General features: G+C 43.1%; 1 protein-coding gene across 1 annotated transcript in view; it reads left to right on the forward strand.

Moving 5' to 3' along the window:
* LOC122805991 (extracellular calcium-sensing receptor-like) overlaps positions 1–10,000 on the forward strand; it is a 362,606-nt gene that overhangs the window by 283,929 nt on the left and 68,677 nt on the right. The gene's annotated exons all lie outside the window — the stretch shown is intronic.

Genomic DNA, 10,000 nt, shown 5'->3' on the forward strand with positions numbered 1-10,000 from the left:
CATGGCAGGTGGCATGATACCACTGTACGCACATCCCCTACACTTCCCATCTCTCCATGGACAATAGCCAGGTACACACTTATGAACGCCTGCAGTGATCCACCCCTGTACTAACAAATGTGTACATGGGCATTACTGAGGATATCAGTGTCTGTGTATTAGTACACCTGTAGTTGGGAATACCCTGAGGCCTTTCACACCCACCACAACACCCATTGCCATAGTTATATGTGGCTGCTGCTGTACCGGACATTACATGTACCTTGTTATGCTCCTCTCCCTAAAGGCTACCTGAGCCTTGCAGTCCCAGCACAACACTGCTGTACAAATGCATTGATAGGCATGGGATACCCACAGAATTTTGGCAAATATGTGTATGTGTACATGTGTGTATATATGTAGGGTACAGCATTCCGTGGCCACATACTCCTATTACAATACACATTGCCACACAGTATTAGAAATAGCAGTGTTGCTGCCCATAAGAGAGGCATGACTATGCATCACCCTACTATGCCTGTGGCATGTGCATTAGATGCATATCCCTGTAGTAGCACTCTTGGGATGGACAAGGGGTTGTATTGCAGTCCTGGCCAGTGTCTGATGGTGGGTATGTCAGAATGTCATCATGGGTTCCAGTGCGTACAATATCCACAGTGGGGTGTGGGTGTATATGATGGTATGTCACACTATGTATTGTCCATATGTAATCATTACATCCCCCATTACCATACTGTACATGCCTGGGGATGTCTGCATGTAACATGTAACTTGGAACACACCTCATCCTAAATGCTGTGTGGTGTGTACAATTAAAGCCACACACATCAGTAGCACTACATACCTAGGTAGGGCTCTACTCCCAGTGTTGCCAGGTAAGAGTGTGCATGTATGTGGAGGGATCTACTTCAGATTGCTGTATATACATGTCCCAGGGGGTCATCTGTCCATGTGGAACAGGCAGTAACTGCTATACAGACCTGTGACATGCGTTCAACTGTACCCATGGTGTCACCACAATGCCATACCTCTTGTGAGATATGACAGCAGACCATCCAACTGCTGACACATGTATACCTACAACATAAATGGATAGCATTATGGAAACCACAATCACTCAGTGTTACTAACAGCTATAATGCATCATGGCTGGACAGCTACACTACCTGACATGTAAGCATTAAACATTACTGCTGACAACATATTACACACCAGTACATTGGTAGACTGTAGTACAGTCCGCGTGTGCATCAAAACCATATAAGCCTGTCGCTGCATCAATGTTATGGATGTCAGGGATATGGCACAGGTATCATCATATGCACAAGGTGTGTTGTTGGTTTGCGAGAGACCTAGGGTGGGCCATACATTTGACACCATGTGTGTGAGTGAGGGGTGTAAATTTCTGATATGGCTGTGGTGATGTGGTGTTTCTAGGTATGGAGTTGCCCTAGGTGTGTTTGTATTGTGTGCGGGTATGCATGCACACAGTTCTGCCATGTGGCTGCCCTACATAGCTGTTTATTGGACAGCTGCAGACCATACCTGGCAGGGTGTGCAGTTCACCACCTCTGGCCAAGGACACGCCAATGGTGCCTGCCAGGGTTCCACAGGCATGTCCACGTACAAGCCTCAATATTTTACTCTCCCCTGATGATGACATATGTCTGATGGAACCAGGTCCATCCTGGGACTGGCTAGGGCCATATGCACATGTCCTGTTATGGTGTGGTGTGGACAGTGCCCCCCCCTACAATGCTGGGGCTGGTACTGCCACTACAGGAGTGGCTTGGTGTTCTTGCATGTCCACGTCGACCACCAGATGTTGGTGTTGCTGGCCTATGTCCACGTGGCCATCACTGCACTCCCACCACATGCTCTAGCATGGAAAATCCACATTTGATGAGGCCCACCATCTCAACCAACTGTCTCTCCATGACCTCAATATAATTACAGAGGGCACCTGCAAGATCATTGATGTTGTCACTTACAGATGAAAAAGCATCCCTCTGCAGCCTCATACCCTGTCTGCTGTACAGTTCCATACCTACCTGCGACCCCATGACAGCCTATAACATGCGTCTGGTGGTACCAGATGTGGCACTTCTTTCAGGGGCACGATGCCCAGGAGCCCTCCCATGAGCACCCCGGTACATCTGCCTATATGGTACCCTGCCCGGACATCCGGCTATGCCTGTTGTGTCCAGACACAGCGGCCATAGATACCACACTGTCCTGTGCACTGTCACCAACCACCAACTGTCCTCTGCTATGGCCACTGGTGATGGAGTATCTATAGGCACTGTGACTGTGTGCAGGGATGGGGTGGATAACAGTGGGATGTTAATGATGGTGCTGTTTCGCCTCTGACAACACTGCCTGTGCCTCAACTCACCCATCATTTTCAGTGTCTGTATGGACACCAACATCAGATTGCATGCAAGAGGGACCCTGACCCACCTCGCCACCTGTGAGGGAAGGTATGGCATTGCTAAACAGTGCACACATATAGACACACACACACACACACACACACACACACACACACACACACACACACACACACACACACACACACACACACACACACACACATACACAAACCCATGCACCCTGACATTCCTCCATAATACCTACCTGTCCCTGAGTTTACAGACTGTCCCAAGTTTATTCATGTAAGTTCCCCATCCTGCATCACACTTGGAAACTTACACTCATTAATACCAATCATTAATGTATCATTCTTCTAATTGCCTAGACAAGTGATCACAAAACATGACCTGTTACTCCATTACCTCTTTGACTTGATTGGAGTAGGTTTTACAAGGACTCACTGCTGTCATGTAGTGTTCACCCTGGGTATGTCCGGATATCGTGAGCATGGCCCCCATATGTTAGGGGCTACTATGGTCACACAATAATGTCACGTACTGGAGTGTCATATGTAACTATTGCTCAGTAGATGCAAGATCTGTTGCTCAATCAACTTATTATGTGCACAACAGTAATATTTGGGTACACTCACTGGTGTTGTCTAGAAATTCCCCAATGCATCTGTAGTGCTGCATACATGGGTGTCTTTCACCTTTCTGCTGATTGCAATTTTAACAGTATACCTGGTGTCTAGTTTCACTCCCAATGCATGTTCCATGCTACAGACATTACACTATCAGCTGTCCTGAGATTACATATTATACAAGTATTCCTGGTGTCTCATGTGTCAGTACATGTCCATGTACTGCATGATCCCAAAGGGAAGTACTAATGTATGAACAACCTCACAATCACACGTGCATACATGGACACCCACATAAACACACACACACATACACAAATGCATCCTACATGCATCAACCCCCCTCCACTCCACCAGATTGCACTTACAGACAAAATAACTCCCCCACACACACACACACATACACTTACAGGTGAGGTTGCACACAGATAGTACACACAGACCTCCTATTACCCATCTGTCAACATGCATAACATATGGTACTCAACAGCATGCAGTGCAGCTATAGTCAATCCATGCTAGCAACAGTATACATGTGTGTGATGCATGGGCTGTGTTAGTAGGTGATGCCCCTTCCCCTGGAAAACACTGCACCCATGTACACAGTATTGCTGTGCACCCGTTCAGCACCCTGCCATGTACTGTGCACCATAACTCACAGGTGTACACATCATTGTTGAATGTGTATTACTGTGTCAGTTATGTCTGCTCTAATGCTCACAGACCCTATGTGTTTGTCCGACACATACCTGGATGATATGAGGACCAATGTCATTTGTGAATGCCTGATGTCTGATTACAGATGTCATCATCAGTGGTGCATGTATGACCAATACAGTACTATTACACTGACAACCATTAAACCTCATCATGGCTATGGGGGGTGTACACATCCTTATTGATATGACACCCTCTTCCTTGATATGCCATGGGACCACATTACTGCATATGTTAACATTACAGGAGCCTGATATGTGACATATGTCCTGTACAATCAAATGCAGTGTCAAACAAATGTGCTAGTTGCGCTGATGCTGATTGAGATGCATACACTTCATGGGTGCATATGTGTGCACACCCTTATCATGATGGTTTGTTGCACCTACTGTTATGTGTACTGCAGCAGTCACTATTCCTGGCAGGGGTATACTAGCATGGGCCATCTGCATTTGCCAGTATATGATCAGTCTGCCCTACACATGTCCCCCAACTCTGCATGATTGCAAGTTCAACTCATGTGCACATCCCTTGGAGTTCACACACTGCCATCACTATTGCTGTGGAGTCAGGGATATGTCTGCCACAGTTCCTGACCCTGACTATGTGCTGATGCAGCCATTCATAGCATCCTTTGGATCCCTGCTGCACTGCACTGTTGTATCATGACACCCCCTTCCCATCTTCAGCCTTTTTGCAGATGCTTGACAATTATGGTATACACATGTGTGTCAGTTTGCAGTGCCCCAAGCACTTAACACCAAGTGTAACAGCCTAGTCCCAGCTAATGAATGGCAAACATACAAGTGTACACTGGCATTGGCATGATACAGATGGGGATGGTGGGCCTGAGGTGGGGTGAGGCATTGGTTGTGCAGCACATGTATCTTACATGATACTGCCTGTGGGTTTCCAACATGGTCTTGGTACACCAGTACACATTGCTACACTGTTATGCATATGCTACCTGTAAAGAGGCCTGGCTGATGTTTCCTGTGGTACACCAGTCATATCTGATTACCCTAACCCATAGGCCACAAGTTTGTAGAGTCCAGCCAATTGCTGGCACGGGTACTGCACATTCAGTACTTGCTAGATATTCCTGCAACCTCCTCAGTGTGGTGGCATGTTACTAGGCAGCTTGCATGATCAGTTTGCTACATGTGACATAATCTTGAATGGCCATCTGTTTATTTCCTACATCATTCCTGTCCCACACATCCTTGCCACATAAATGACTTTCTGCACTGTTTGCCATGATATATCCAATGCTGAGGTATGGCTAAATGTCCAGCTTATGGGGGCTACCTATTGAATATGGGGCCCACGCCATGTCATGTAAGATGTGTGCAAGCCATGGCTGCCTCTGTTGCAGGTAAGTGTGCACATTTGATGGCCAACTGTTTTGGACAGCAGACCAATGTGACATTGGAGACATATATTTGCTGGAAGGTGCATTTTCATGACAAATGCATGCAAGCAGTACCTCAACAGCTGCTTCCACTGTATTTTATCTGGATTGTGTGCACACATATGCTTGCAGTGTTTGTGAAGGTATGTATTCCCCATATTTGCTGGCCTAACCTATGATTCCATATTACACACTCATTGCTCATGTTGGGACCACATTGCAGGTTGTAAGGGTTGTGGACCACAGTATTATGATATTCCGTCTTGTAGATCTGTAATAGTTGCCAATGTAATACTGATATATACACTGTTGCAGCACTGTATCAGGGTGATGTTTCACACATGTCCCTACTGTAGGCCATATGTACCACAATTATGTTCATCTCTGTGGACACATTTTACAATGACAGGATGTTAGCTATATTGCAGGAGTCTGACATACCCTTCAGATACACCATCACGGTCACCACTGTGATGCAGTGCAGTTAACAGCAACAGTACGTGAACATGTACGACATGCATTATGGGTAGGTGTGTTAAATGTGTGCATGGAATATACCATAGCCATAACATGACCGGTGTATTGGCAAACCTGAACAAAAACCATACTCACCAGATACAGGCTGCTGACTTGGAGGTATACCAGAGGGACCTACATAATTGTGTGAGAGATGTGCTTTCAGTAGCCACAGCTGTGGCATTGGTACAGGGTGGGTGTAGCATTACAGTACATCAACAGTACAGGGCTACAGTACTACAGCTTATGCACATCTGCTTATTACTACTATGCAGCAACAGATTTTATATATATATATATATATATATATATATATATATATATATATATATATATATATATATATATATATATATATATATATATATATATATATATATATATATATAGCCTTACCTGCACGTTCCTCTGCTGGTGTGTGCATAGCACCCACCTCCACTATACTCTCTGCCAGATGTATGTGCTGGCAGGCAGGAGCCCCGAGGCTGGCAAGGAGCTCCTCAACACTTGTCAGAGGGGGGATGGATGGCAAAACCCCCCCCATTGTGAGGTGATCCCCCCTGACTGCAGCAGCATGCTGACGGGCATTGCGAAGTAGGTCACTGCAATGATGCTGGACCTGCTCATAACTGCAGTTATGCAGGCCGACATCATTTACCCTGTGGACAAGATAGTTCCACAGGGTGGTCCGCTGCTGCTGCTCATGGGCTGTTCTGCTGAACAACACCTGGTAGTGCTGCACCAGGTGTGCGATCATGACCTCATTTCCGTCCGCTGTATAAACAGGGAGTCTCTCATGTGACATCTTGCCTGAAAGACATAAAGATGGAAACAAGTCTGAGCAACTCATACAGCAAGGTTGCAGTAGTTCTTCATACACATCTCTGCCTCCCCCCTCACCATATCTGCAACAACAATCTGATCACACAACTCAATAGGTATGGCTACAAAATACCTACCATTGGGGCATATATTGTATTGAACCACACTTTGTTCTATGTGTTTGTAGCCATGTTCCCTGTGGGGACATTATCATTTCTGGCCTGCTATGGACAATGTCACCTGCATGCCATTGTAAGGGCCACTATGGTTCCATATATGCATGTGGTCTGTTTGCTATGTGATTGCTGCACATCTGTTGTTTTGTGTTATTGGGGATATCTATGCATTCTGTTGGACATGATCCGGGAATGTGTGGACTATTACTACCCACATATGTTCTCTAACAGTGACACAATAGCAAGTTTAAGGAACAGTTACCAGCAGAACCACCTCATCTGGCCATGCTACCAAGCCACATCTCATGTGAGATCCACCCTGGGGCCTCCTCATCTACTGGTCCTGCAGTACCTTCAGGTGGAACCACCTCAGGGGATGGAGTACCCCCAGGAGCACACACAGACATGATCATGTCACCCGAGGTCAGGTCCAGGGTCTGGTGCATAGGGAGCTCCACAGAGACTTGGGGGATGTGCTACAGCACCTTAAGGCCCTCAGTACACACTCACAGGTTCCACATACTCCTCCTGCTCAGCCTCCAGCCCAGGCACCTTCAGGGCCATGAAGCTGATGCTGTGAGTGGCAATGGGTGGGGGCCTTGTTCCCATTATTTCCATATGGGGCCTCATGGGGCTTCCACATCGCAGATGACACTCCCCATCGAGGGTGTTTACCCACCACATGTGTTATATACCACCCCTGTAGGCTGTCTTCTCTATCTTACAACCCAACCAACCTCCGCAAATATACCTGCTGTCCTTCCCCAAATTCCAAATCCCATCTTCACAAACAAGGACAATGTGGTCCCAACAAGGGGTTAACACATGACATAACCAAAACCAGGAAATAAAATCCACGACCAGTCAGCACAGGAACACAGAATAGTTTAATTTAAAGTGCTTTTCGGCTCACAGTAAGACAGCCTTCTTCAGAATGAAAAACAATAATACATCTCTTTCCTTTTATACAACAAAAGGCGCCAAAATTAAGCAATCATTTAATTAATCAAGTAATTACCTAATCATACTAAAGAAACATAATCTTTAAACTTGAGAATATATTACTAAACATATGTAACTAAGAATATACTACTAGAAAAGATGCACCGTGACCTTGAAACAATGACCTCTATAAATATAACAGCAACTTCAGCCCCTTTTATCAAAAAACTTCATTAAAACCCCTATAAAAATACAGGTACATATTAATTTGTTCAGTTACACAAAGAAAAAGAAAAATCACTAAATACCTCTAATTTATAAGTATTAAAAATAAACTGAGATAAAATAATGTGTAATTAATAGCTTGATTAAATTAACTTGACAAAAGTGTGTATATGTATAAAGAACCCAGATAAAATAACCAAAGAAAATTACTCAATTCAGCAATGTATATAAAAAAACTAAAAATCTGAAAATGTTCCTTATACATTTAAGTAAACTTCATAGAAAAAGACTAGTTCATAAATGATTAACTATATTTACTAGATTTATTCATATTATTTTTAAATTATTTATATAGTGTAATATATGTAAAAGATGATTAAATTTAATCTTACTTTAAATTATCTCACCAAGCTTCTTAGCTTTAATAAAACACCTATTGATAAAGCTTCATTGAGGCCTGGATAGTTGCTCGCGTTCAATTTAATTTGCCATTTTAATTCAAGTTCGAGCAACTTTAATGAATAAGGGCCCCCCCCTAGGGTTGATTTTTAGTCCATCAATGATCAAAAATTTAAATATGTGGTCGGGGAAACACATAATATGTTTGGCTAATGCATTGTCCGCCTTCTGGTGGGTAACAGCATAGATGTGTTCATACACCCTATCTCTGAGCCTACGCTCAGTTTTACCCACATAGAAGGCGGCACATAGTGAACATTTGGCCAGATAAATTATACCTTTAGAATTACAATTAAATTTGTCACTTAATTTATATAGTACATTATCCAAAGTAAATGTACTACTAACCAAAACATGTTTGCACATACTACATGACTCACGTTTAAACATCCCTGTTGACTTTCTCAGCGAGTCAGACCGAAATCTCAAAGAGTCCTTCAGATTCAAACCACGCCTAAATGTAACACTAGGTTTATAACCTAATTTGTTTATTAAAGATGTGTTGTTTTTCAACAAATTCCAGTTTTTGTTCAAAATATGAATACATTCGGGACTCAGTTTGGTGTATGTGGTGGTAAATGACACGACTCTATTTCTGTCAATCTTGGAAGTGTGAAATGGACTTTCAAGGTTTGTCTTGATGTTTAAACCTTGGTCGGACGGATCGCCAATTTCAACGTCCTTTAAACTCACAAAATTGTGTTCCAAATGGACCTGATCGATACATTCACTCTCCAAGTTGTCTAATAGATTTTGAGGGCTAGAACTATGTATAGCCAATAGAGGCCTAAAATGGTTAGTTTCCCTTTTAAATTTGACCTCGGCTATAATTTCGTCAATGAGCTCAACCGGGTAATCTCTCTTCAGAAAAGCTGATTTTAAAAACAAACATTCATCGTCAAACTCATTATTGAGAGTTACAATCCGGGCCACTCTGACCAACTGTCCTTTTATAACAGCCTTCTTTTGGTGAAATGGGTGACAACTTGAAAAGTGAAGGAAAGAATTAGAATAAGTTTTTTTGCGATAAATTCTAGAAACATAGCAATTTAAGTCCAAACTTTTAGATAGCATAATATCCAAATAGGAAATAGCAAGATGGTCATAGGTGTGTGTGAACTCAAGGAAATCGGTAGACTCATTGAGAAAGTCAACTATATTGGATGCAATTTGGTCATTACCTCTAATCAACATAAAGATGTCATCCAGAAATCGAGTATAAAAAACAACTGATTTCTTGTATAAATCAGATTTAAAGACCAAATCAGATTCCCAAAAGGCCATTACTAGGTTAGCTACGCTACCTCCACACGGTGAACCCATAGCTATGCCTCTTTTCTGTTTTTAGAAAAGAGACTCAAACATGAAAAAATTGTAAGAAAGGACAAGGTCTAATAGTTCAGACACTAAGTAAATTTCCTTTTTCGGAAGTTTGTGTTTGTACATCATAAGTGTAACCCATTCAATAGCAATATCATGGGGTATACAGGTATACAAGTCCTTTACATCCACTGTTAAAAAATTAGAGTCTCTTTCAAATTTCAGTTTGTTGATCTCACTCAGGAAAGACCAGGAATCTTTGCAGATTTGTTTTTCTTGAGTAACTATTTTCTGTAGTGAAACATCTATTACTTTAGCACAAACATATAATGGTGATCCCCTGCCATCCACCAGTGGTCTCATAGGTGGTTCATGCAGATTGTTATGAATCTTTGG

This window comes from Protopterus annectens, chromosome 7.part0, assembly GCF_019279795.1.
Source record: "Protopterus annectens isolate FY-2018-M chromosome 7.part0, PAN1.0, whole genome shotgun sequence".
NCBI classification, from domain to species: domain Eukaryota; kingdom Metazoa; phylum Chordata; order Ceratodontiformes; family Protopteridae; genus Protopterus; species Protopterus annectens.